General features: G+C 37.3%; 1 long non-coding RNA gene across 1 annotated transcript; it reads left to right on the forward strand.

Moving 5' to 3' along the window:
* The first annotated feature begins 8,411 nt into the window (after positions 1-8,411).
* On the forward strand, positions 8,412-8,971 carry LOC113111112 (uncharacterized). The gene is made up of 3 exons (XR_003293260.1): positions 8,412-8,494; positions 8,578-8,630; positions 8,716-8,971. It is a non-coding gene; the product is annotated as an uncharacterized LOC113111112 (long non-coding RNA).
* The last annotated feature ends 3,615 nt before the right edge of the window (positions 8,972-12,586 follow it).

Consider the following 12,586-nt stretch of genomic DNA (forward strand, 5'->3'; position numbering starts at 1 on the left):
TCGCATTACCGTACAGACAGGAGGAGAAGCTCGCAGGCAATTAATATGGCGTACTGGCGTTACATTTTAAAATACTATACAAAATAATTAATCAGAATACTTACTCCTGCTCACTCACGACAAAGAACTCCCCGCTCAAGCTCGCCGTCTCTGCAAGATTAACAATGGCAGTTTGCACGCACAGCCACTTAGAAGATTTACATCTGTCAGACAGGTTGCTGACGTGGTCAAGCTTCGTTTTAGTCTGCGCGTCAGAAACGGAAGAGCTAAAAAATACTAAAAATGGGCTTCACTTGTCTCAATTGAGTTCCAATGGGGTCGCTGTGTCCATTTCTTTTACTGTCTATGTTTCCACCAGGCAGCAAGGAAGTCGACCGGAAGTTGAAGTCGGCCGCGTGCCGCCATCTTGTAGCAGAACTTCACTTGCGTTAGCATCCCATTGACATCCCATTCATTTATGCGTCACTTTGACAGCAAATAACTTTACATCTGAGGCATTTAAAGACTTCATTTGTCCATTATTTATTTCTAAAGATACACAACAATGTATAAAGGGCTCCATTACCTTCTATGTTACATTATGGCCCCATAGAAACAGTGTTTGTAAAAACAGGCTAACGATGGCGTCATAACCACTCGACTCTCTGTCGCACAGTAGAGAAATTACCGTACAGACAGGAGGAGAAGCTCGCAGGCAATTAACTTAATATGGCATAATGGCTTTACATTTTAAAATACTATACAAAATAATTTATCAGAATACTTACTCCTGCTAACTCACGACAAAGAACTCCCTGCTCAAGCTCGCCGTCTCTGCAAGATTAACGATGGCAGTTTGCATGCACAGCTACTACAAGATTTACATCTGTCAGACAGGCATAGCTGTCAACCCTCCCGTTTTTTCTGGGTTTCTCACGTATTTTAGCTCTTTTCCCGCTGTCTTCCCGTTTTAGTATTTTCCCATAAAATATCCCGTATTTTTACACTCTGTGTTAACTCAGAACATGCAACTATCTGTGTCTGTGAATTGGCTTGCACTTGGGTTGCTAGACCTCCAGTAAAGCAGGTGGCAGTATACAGTAGCTTACCCTACCATCGAAGAAGAAGACAGTTGAAGCGGCGCCAGCGGGTGGGAGGGATAGGGAAAAAGTAGCGGGAAGTGAACTTCGAGAGTAGAGTAGATGAGTGTCATGTGCGATGATGGATCAGGATGCCGAATGCCAAAATCAACGAATTAATCACCAACCAAAACCGAGGACATTATGCCGATATTTGAGTAAATGGGAGTCCACCTTCCACTACCTGACAAGCACGAAATTATTATTAATATTAAATTATTATTAAAATTACCTTGTTCATAAATAAATAACTTTTAACATATCAATTGGTCTGTCATTCTTTAATATATATTGTGTAGTTATAAACCCTTTAGACTGTTAATGATAAGGGCTTTTTTTTAGTTTGTGGTTAAGAATCGTGTAAAAAAAATCCCTTATTTTGGGGATGGATTCCGGGTAATCTCCCTTATTTTCAATGTTAAATGTTGACAGCTATGGACAGGTTGCTGACGTCATCAAGCTTAGTTTGAGTCTGCGCGTCAGAAACTGAAGTGCTAAAAAACGCTAAAAATGGGCTTCACTTGTCTCAATTGAGTTCCAATGGGGTCGCTGTGTCCAATTTTTTTTTTTACGCTTACGAAATTGCCTGCTTATTCAGTCAAGTCTGTTTCTGTTTATTTGTAGTCACATTTAGAATGAATGATAAAATCTCTATTTTTCTAAAAGCTCCCGAACAAAAACCATTATTATATTTTTTTTATGATAGGCAACGTGAGCTAAACTCTCGAGACGAGGCTTGTGACAGATAATATAAGTTACTAAAAATTGTGATAGAGAATAAGAAGCTGACATCTGATTTCTTCAACTGGTCACATTTATCATGTTTACTATGGTAATGTTAATGCCTAGCGTGCACAGACTTTTGCATCGCTTATAAATATCTCTGCCTTGTATGGTGATTATAATCCACATCGGATCAAGTTATTTCAAACACTCGCTGCTGACTGAAAGTGAAGGTGTGTTCGACATCGGCTGCGGCTGGATGCAACCGATCGACGAGAGTAGCCGTCGTAAAAACCTAAATATACAGGGAAAGCTTTTAATTACATGTGTTTTTTTTTAAAATTTCTTCATGATATTTTATAAATCTTAGGGATTTTTTGTTGTTTATATAACTAAGAGATTTAAGAAGTGATATTAATTCATTTTTAAAATGGGGATAGGATGGAATATTATTTGCAAACTTTTGTTTATGAATAAAGAATTTGCCATATAAAATAAAGAAATTAACAATATACTCTAGGGGTCTATTTTTATCACTAATATAATAAAATATAATGTCTTTTAAACTGAAAGAATAAGTAACATTGGCAGATTCAAAAATATATATAATATATGAGCCAAGATCAGACCAAAATTGCTTGGATATAGGGCAATCATAAAACAAATTTGCAAATGTTTCTTCTGATTGCTTACAAGCACAATACAGTATTTTCCAGGTAAAAGCCTTTTCCAATCTATATCTTCTACAAAAGATCTCCAATGGAACTTTCCTCTTCGCAAAATCTTTTTCTTGAATTGAAAGATTTGGCGTACATGTCTATTAGTAAATTTTTTGTCTAAAAAATCAATTCCATTCAAGAACAAAGTAGATTGTATTGTAATTGTTCTCCTTGGATTATATAGGGTGTGGCTTTTAACAAGATGAATTAACCCAGGTGAGACTGCTTTAACTACTGTATTAAACTCTTTCGGAGGAATTGGGAAATTGCGGTAAGTCATAAATTGCTCATAAGTAAAAAGGTTACCCGAGTTTTCTAATAAAGAGAGAATACCGTTAATATCATTTTGCAACCACCTGGGAAGCCGGACATGTTGTGGCTACCGTAGTTTGCTGCAATTACGTCAGTCATGGCAGATAACGTGGCGTTTGCTTACTAGATCGCAGACGAGCTTGAAGCAATAGAAAATCCATTATTTTTGCAATACATTGAGCACGATGAGCAAGAAAGGTGAGTAAAGGTTAAATGTAAAAAGTATATTTTTAAACAAATTATAGACACATTATCAATTTAGCTTTAAAGTTACTAGACCTATACCTAGAATCGGAAAATTATATGTTGAATAAAAATACTGTATCGAAAGTCTAAAGTCTTTGCAATGATGTAATTGGGTGTTTTTTGTAATCAATAGTTCTTGTTGCCTGCCTTTTAACAATAATTGTTAACCTATGCAATAAAAAAACCTATGCAAACATATATGTTTCAATATAGGTTTTGATATAGGTTTTTAATATATGTGACATATATAAAATGTATGCACACATATATTTACACATATATGTACATATATGCATATATATATATATATATATATATATATATATACACACACACATACAGTATATATACATATATGTACATACATGCACATATATATATATTTACACATATATGTACACATATATATGTGCATACATATACATATATAGGTACATATATGCACCTATATGTTCAGCTATAGTAGTAAAATTAAAATCCATAGCTGCTAGGCAACATAAATAAAAGTCCAAAATGTAGGAATGTACATTATTTATTTACTCAAGATCAAATAGTACAAAACAAAAAATATAGTACAAGAACAAAATAAGATAGAAAACCTGATAAGATAGAAAACATTATGTATTTACAAGAAGAATCAAATAGTACAAGAACAAAAATAAGACAAAAAACTGAACAGAAAAAAAAAATTCTTTATTATTCTTTGAAGGTCTGTCATGAGTCATAGACAGTAAAAAAAAAGTGGAAACAGCGACCCCATTGGAACTCAATTGAGACAAGTGAAGCCCATTTTTATCGTTTTTTAGCACTTCTGTTTCTGACGCGCAGACTCAAACTAAGCTTGATGACGTCAGCAACCTGTCTGACAGATGTAAATCTTGTAGTAGCTGTGCGTGTAAACTGCCATCGTTAATCTTGCAGAGACGGCGAGCTTGAGCGGGGAGTTCTTCGGCGTGAGTGAGCAGGAGGAAGTATACTGATTAATTATTTTGTATAGTATTTTAAAATGTTACGCCAGTCCGCCATATTAAGTTAATTGCCTGCGAGCTTCTCCTCCTTTCTGTACGGTAATTTCTCTACTGTGTGACAGAGAGTCGAGTGGTTATGACGCAATCGTTAGCATATTTTTACAAAAACTGTTTCTACGGGGCCATAATGTAACATAGAAGGTAATGGAGCCCTTTATACATTGTCGTGTATCTTTAGAAATAAATAATGGACAAATGGAGTCTTTAAACGCCTCAGATGTAAAGTTATTCACTGTCAAAGTGACGCCAAAATGAATGGGAGTCAATGGGATGCTAGCGCAAGTGAAGTTCTGCTACAAGATGGCGGCACGCGGCCGACTTCAACTTCCGGTCGACTTCCTTCCCGCCCGGTCATGACGCGCCTCATCCTCCTCCTCCTCCTCCTCCTCCTCCTCTTCCTCTTCCTTCCTGCACTAAATCCAATGACGTTTGATAGGGTGTCCGAGATTTTAATTTTTTCCTTTTTTTTTCGCCGCACAATTTTTTTAGCGGATAGGCATTTTCGTCCACACGGATCTGGCATTTTGGAAGAGTAAAACCGATGTTTTGCAACCGGGTCCCAGAATGGATATATTTGAAAACGCCGCCTTTACGTTTCGTCTGGACGGCAAATCCGTACATTTTCTGAAAATATGACGTCTTCAGCCCACGTCTCGCCCCTAGTCAAACACCACTACATCACGTAACAGCAAAAAAAACATGAACAAACACTGAACGCTAACATTAACATGGATTGATACATGTATTGTTCCATGTTCGTTAGTGTACCACGTGCAAGGTTAATCAGCAAATGTCTTCTTCGCCGTCTTAAGTGTATCTCTGTGGCAGAATTACAGCGCCACATGCTGGTCTGGCATGTATACTACATCGGTTTCGTGTGGACGCGGATATTTCTTGAGACTAGGGAAAAAAGATTGGGGGTAAGCTCCGTCTCCATGTGGACGGGGCCGAAGAAGTAACGGGTCCTTACGGTTATGGATAGAAATGTAGCGGAGTAAAGAGTACAATATTTGCCTCTCAAATGTACTTGAGTAAAGTCATGAGTACTCCCCAAAAATGATACTTGAGTAAAGTACAGATCCCTCAAAATTGTACTTAAGTACTGTACTAAAGTAAGTGTACTTCGTCACTGTCCGGCTCTGTATATCATGTTATTATATTGCCATAGTTAAATTCCATAACATGCCAATTACATGTGATACCAATTTCACATGTTCGCACATACATAAGTTCTTGCATAATTTTTTTAGTTAATTCTTAGTTTTTGCCTTGAAAATATGAGCTAGGCATCATGTATGACAGTCAAAAATGAGATATGAGCTACAAAATGACCAGATCCTGCCATTAGCTATATAGAAGACATATCTTGTATGTATAGGGCTTATATGTGATTATGAAAAAGCAATACAGGAAACCTATATTTCCTGTATATGCACATATATGCATCTCAATTATGCCTATATGTGGCATATAAACGCATATATGCAGCATATATATATTATATGTGCATATATGCAGCATATATGTGCATATGCACTGCTGTTTCATATATACGCATATACACACACATAGGTTCTTTCCATGTGGGCATACATGGCCCACCACATATCTTGGCCCAGAGGTTAAAGGCTGGAGATGTCAAAGTTAGGGTTTGACACAGCAGGGTTCCCCAACATTGTATGTGCAGTAGATGGGTGTCACATTCCTATAATGAGACCCCACTGTGATAATCCCCTAGCATACATGAATAGGAAACAGTTTTATTAAATTTAACTGGGTTTTGTGACAGTCAGCGGCGCTTCTGTCACATTAGTGTGGGTCACCCTGGGAGTTGGCTTGATGCCAGAGCATTTCGCTTCACAGAAGTTTGTTGTGTTCTTGAAGAAGATCTTCATTCACTTGTTCCACAGGGAATGCACATAATTGGGGATTCTGCCTACCCTTTGTTGCCTCAACATATGAGGCCTTATAGAGACAATGACCACTTGTCTGCTAGGCAGCTCGCGTGGTCATTGAGCATGCATTTGGCATTCTAAAATCTAAGTTTAGGAGGCTCCATTACCTGCAAATGAGAAGCATTTCTAATATCAGCTCAGTAGACTCAGGCTGCTGCATTTTGCATAATCTTTGTTTAGAGCCCAGTGATCAAGTTGTTGTGGTAGGTGATGGTGTTGATGATGAACCATACCCCCAGCAACCCCACAACACTAAAGCATGTCATTATAGAGACCAGATTTGTGGCCAGATCTAACTTGTATGTGTATACTTAAACATACAAAACAAAAGATGAAAAGTAAAGATTTGAACGTTCAGAAATATTGAACAAATGATAAAACAAACAAACAGATTTTGTTTTGAAATAAAGAAATTTGTTTTATTGAACAAAATTAGTTTGTCATTAGAAATTGTTATTTGAAAAACAAAACAAAAAACAGGACATTTTGGGGAAAGGTGTAAATCAAAAGAGATAACATCTTTAGATTATAATTTTATTGGGGTTCATGTGGGTTCTGTAATAGATGCATAATTTGCTCTTGTCTTTTCCCCATTTTTTTTAGCTCCTCCACAATTGTTCCCAAGCTGGTCACCATCTTTTTTTCAAAGGACCTTCTCCGCCTCTCCTTAAGTCGCCGCCATCTCTCCAGATCTGGCCTTACTAGGGACTCAAGCACAGCAGTCCTTCTCTCTGCATGCTCTTCATAAGCATCCAGGAATTGTAAGGGTTGTGGTTGTCTTTGCCTTCTTGTGATGTTTGCATTTTGTATGGTAGCAGTTCCTGGCTGTTCATCCATACTAGCACCTATCAGCTGGTCTTGAAGAGAAGACGTTGTTGGGCCTGCTTGTGGAAGAGGTCTCTTCCAAACCCAGAGGTGTGGAGTGAATGGTGCCAGGTGGTGCAGTACCGATCCCCGATGACCCAAATAACTCATCCATTAGCTGGTGGGGGTGGATGTAAAATGAAAATGACCAGTCTTTCAGTCTTGTAACATGACAATGTTATTTCAGAAACAAAGTAAAGCAGTCTTCAACTTACTGTATAGTACTCCCAGGTGATCTTCCCTTCCCAAGTTGCACGTCGCCTGGCTTTCACACTCTTATAAGTAGTTAACATGTTTGCTAGTTTTTTCTTCTTCTAATTTTCTCACTTGACAAGTTGTAGCCCTTTAGTGAGAATAAGTTTTGTATTTTTTTATAGAATGCCATTTTGGCACTGGCTGGTGGAGGTGGTACAGGGGGCCTAGTGGTAGTAATGGGACACTGGCTGGTGGCTGGTGTAGGTGGTACAGGGAGCCTAGTGGTAGTAATGGGACACTGGCTAGTGGATGGTGGAGGTGGTACAATGGGCCTAGTGGTAGTAATGGGACACTGGCTGGTGGATGGTGGAGTTGGTACAGGGGGCCTAGTGGTAGTAATGGGGCACTGGCTGGTGGATGGTGGTTTCACAAAACTGAGGTTTAGGGGTGCCGGCGACCTAGTGGAAGTAGTGGGACATGGAATAGGAGGTTGGAGAAGCTTTGCAGCACAAGCTGGGCCACTGAGGAGAGCTGTTTGGAGAGGAGATTGTAGATGTGGTCAGTGTCACTCAAGAATTATTTCCTGTATATTCTTGTTCATTAAGTAAATGTGTACCTTTTGTTTCAACAGCTGATACTTTCTCCATGACAGAGGAAAGGAACATTTGATCTGGGGGAATAAATGATAAACAAAACACTTGCACAAATCATTGGTGACTTGTAATTATTTCACAGTCATGTGGTTTACTTACCATTTTGCATCCTTTCAGCGATGTCCTTGGAAATCGTTAGCATGACAACATTGCCTTTGCCGTCTAACACATTAATGGTTATGTTGTCCATTTTGTTTTGTGTTACACACACTGTAAAAAATCCAACTTACATTTTGTATTGCAAACTCAGTTTTTAAAGTTAATTCAACAACTTAACATAAAAAGTTGAGATAACACAGAAATGTAAGTTGAATAGAAATTTAGATCAATTTGTTACACCAAATTAATATTTCAAGTTAGAACAACTAACAACTTTAAGTTGGTTATTAGTATTGCCCATAAAAGGCTGATGAGCATGCGCAGTTCGAATGTTTTTTTATAAACAATGCCATTTTAATTTCTCCTGTTTAATTTTCGAGTCACCTTAAGCGGCCTCTGTTTATTCCCTCATTGTGATCGCTCTGGTAAGTGTAGTTCTATGTGTATCAATACACGATATGATTTAAATGAAGTTTATTCACAATATGCGCTTTTGTACAAATTTTCCCGCCTGGTCTTATTGTTGCCTCAGGTCAGACGTCGCCTATTTTTTCTGCCTGACAGTGTAAATTAATCTCTCCGGTAGGTGCTGTTCTCTATATAATATTTACCATAAGAGTTGAAATATGTTTGTTCAAAATATGTGCTTTTGTATGCTGTTTTAGAGTTGCCTCAGGCGGCGCCCAGTTAACGTTGGTCCGTCATTGTTATCACTCCGGTAAGTGGTGGTCCTTTGTGTATCAATTTAAGCGATGATTTAAATGAAATTTGTTCACAATATGCCCATCTTTACAACGGTGTAGGTGGCAGCAAGTTAGTCATTTCAGTTTTCCTGCTTCGTCTTCGAGTTGCATGAGAAGGGTCAGACGAGCGCGAGGTTTTTTTTTCTCGACAGTGCAATCGCTCCGGCAGGTAATGTTCTATACAGGCTATGAGAATAATTAACAATAAGGTCTGAATGGTATCATGTCTTAGGTAAGCACTGTTTTATATATATTAAGTAAATGGATTTAATTATTGTTAAGGATATAGAGTTTTCTTTATTTGTTTATAATATGTACAGTTGTGTGGATGCCTTTGAGTTTTGAATAAGGTTATTTAAGTTATAAGTGTATTAATAAAAAAAGTTAAAACAAATGTAACCGAATAAGATAAGCTTGTGTGTTTTCATCTCAAAGATGTATTTTCTTCTTTTAACTTCTTTTAAATTTATGTGTTTATATTTACTAGGCGTGCCATAAATTTTTTGTTTAGTTGACTTAGTCATAAGTTTGGCCAACTCCTGTTCCATTCATTATTACTTATAGTTAGCAACAATTGCAATTACCATTTTAAGTCCACTTTCAGTTTTGGCTCAACATTTGTATCAGTGATTTCCATTGTTTTCATGATTTAGTGATTAAGTAACTCTATGTATTAATGGTATTAACATTAAGATGTGTGTATAAGTGGTGTTTTGGAAGGGTGTCTTCCAAAAAAAGATAACATATTGGATATATACTTTAGCAGTATGATATGGGTGTTTCTGCTAATACAAAATGATAAAAGTAACCTATAAAAAAAATGTTTTTTAAGAAGGTTTCAGCAACAAGATTTACAGTACCCTCCAGCTGAGCTCTTTTTTTAAACATAACACCATTGATTTTCATATACAGAAAAGCACAATTCTGCTGGATTTATATTGTGATTTAGACCAACTATTTGAAAGTGAACAGAATGTTGTCAAGTTGTTAAGTTGAAGTTACAGCAAGTTGTTAGCAGTTTGCTAACCACATGCAGGTGAAGTATAAACACAGCAAAATAAACTAGAGCATATGAAGAAACCAAACAAATGGAGGAACATAATGTATTATGTATCATTTGTATAGGAGCATACATTTATGACCACATTAGATTGAATGTTTTTAAGATTAACATTTTAGTTATTAAAAATGCTTATTTGAATAGGTTATGCTGCTGAATACTGTAAAAGGTCTGTATAAAAAAGAAAGTCATGCAAGATGAACATACACAAACTCTATATTAACAATAAAGCAAATACAGTAAAACAATATTTAATAAATATGATTTAGAGAGATGAAGACGACATAAAAACGTATTGAACTGTTTTAAAAGTCCATATGAGAATTTCTGAAACTGAAGTCGCCGCAATAAACTTGAAACGCACATCATCGGTGTCATCAGTGAATCCAGCCAATCGTGGATCAGTTGTGTCGTCATCAAAATCTGTGCAGCCACTCTTCAGAAGATGTGCTGGCTGAGTTCTCCGGCTACTCTCGAATTGCTGTCGCTGTACTTTGATGGCACATGTCACAGTCACGTGGCGTCAGCGCTGTATCAAGTCGGACAAAATTTCTAACCGGCATGCACTGCTTCAAGTCAGCTGACGATCGGTCTGCACAGAGCTGCATGAAGTCGAACAAGCCTTGAGTTTTGAGGAAAACAGAACTATCATTTATGAGGAAAACAGAATATTCCAAAAGAAAAAATGTAAGACTGATTTTATCCGGAACTGATAGGTAGATTTCAAATGAGAAATAGTCACACACTGTGAAATTTGTAAATGTAAAGTCACATTAAATTTAAAGTAAGAAATATGAGAAATAGTCACATTGTAAAATACACTGACAGACTGTGAAATATAAAGTCACAAAAATGAGAAATGGAACCATATTGAGAGATAAAAAGTCACATTGTTAGATATAAAGTTGAAATACAAGAAATAAAGTCACAATGTGAAAAAGTAAAGTAACAAATAAGAGAAAAAGCCTCCTTGCGAAATATACAGTAGTCACATTATTTATAAGCGATGTAAAAGACTATGCACGCTAAACATAACGTTACCATAGTAAACATGTTAAATATGACCGGTTGGATAAATCAGACGTCAGCTTCTTATTCTTTATCACAATTGTGTATTCATTAAGTAACATTTTATCTGGTGTCTCGTTTTCGTGAGTTTAGCTCCACGTTGCATATCATCAAAATATAATGATTTTTGTTCGGGAGCTTTTATAAAAATAGAGAGTCTGCGCTGCGGATCATTTCAGAAAGATAAAAGCTTTAACACCAGCATTAAACACTTTTTTTTTTTTTATAGGGCTTGGGCGTCGTGAAGTCATTACTTGGCATGGCCGCCGTGTTGATGGCCTCCTTTACTGCTACTCGGACTACTGCTTAATGTTTAGACGTACTCCCTCACATCCGTGTGTCTTAATTTGATTAATTTAAAATCTATTTCAACCATGGTAAACCATTGCTGTATTGTGGGGTGTAACAGCGCAACATATAATCGCCATGGGGAAAATAAAATGAGAATGGCTTGGAGGCGCGACCACGAAGACCATTTTTTATCTGTATATTCATTTATATAGCTTAAGTCAACATTGAAAATAAGGGAAATTTCAACATTCATCTTTCTGTTGCTTTCCCTCTGCTGGCATAAAAAATTCATACTACAATACTGCTGCATTAACGTTAAGCGATTTGTGAAGCTAGGTCTGACATGACTGCTTACAGATTGGCGTGAAATCGTGCTCTCACAACAACCACGCTATCTTAAAAAGCCCAACATCACGCTAAGGTTGCTTTCAAGTAAGCAAAACAATGCTTTGAAAACATCTGTTCGCTGGAATGGCAAGGAGTAGCAACAGGACAACAACACAGAGACTTGACAGGTCTGTCAAAAAATAGTAAAACAGGAAGACAACGGGAAAAAAGCTCAAACACATGAGAACCCTGGGAAAAAACGGGAGGGTTGACAGCTACTAACTACACTTTTGAAACACAGTTAAAAGTCCATGTGTGAATGGTTTTTAACACTAACAGTTGTCCGGATTACTGTATAGTGTTTGCTGGTATGATCTGCAGCTCCTGAACCCATCCATTTGTGAACTGTACATGAGACTCCAATGACTTATAGCTTCGGAACTATTCTGAAGTGTAGGTGCTCACAAAACAAACAAGGTAGCTGAAGTTATCTGTAATGCAAAAGTGCGGCAGCAAGTCTCCGTCGGTACTCCACTATTTGTTGGGAATTTCATGTGGATCCAAACCGTTAATAGTGCCGATTTTGTCCACATACCGGTCTCTGGCATCCCTATTTGGCGTATCCCTATAAATCCCACAACCTTTTCGCGATTTTAACATCTTTTTACTTTCTCCCAACTCTGCTTCTTCTCGTTCAACTTGCTGTATGTTTACATTCGCGAGGCTATCAACATGGCTGCCACGTCCCAGAATGCAATGCGGCGCCCAAGCCCTATTGCAGATGTAACATGTTTTGCGACCTGTATTTAAGCTTTAAAGTCTCTGACATTGAACACGTTAAATAATTCTGACTTGTCCTTCAGTTTTTGAGAACTTACATTTACAATAAATATATCGGACCAGACACTTGTTTAAAAACTAAATATCTTAATCAAATGTATTTTAATTTTATATTATTTTTTTCATATTTGAGTTGATTAATATACTAGGTATAACACCATGTAATTCAGTTCTGCATCTTTGAGGAAGAAACCCTCTTGCTCCTCTGGAGCCGGCTGTAAACTTCCAAGCTGGGAGAAATAGTGGTAACAGGGCTGTTGGATGTATTTGGTTTGATCAATAATGGAGGACTCATCTGCTGATGGAGGCGCTGAGAGACCTAGACAGCCTCTAATGAAAGAGCTT

The sequence above is a fragment of the Carassius auratus genome, chromosome 2 (genome assembly GCF_003368295.1).
Source record: "Carassius auratus strain Wakin chromosome 2, ASM336829v1, whole genome shotgun sequence".
Taxonomy (NCBI): domain Eukaryota; kingdom Metazoa; phylum Chordata; class Actinopteri; order Cypriniformes; family Cyprinidae; genus Carassius; species Carassius auratus.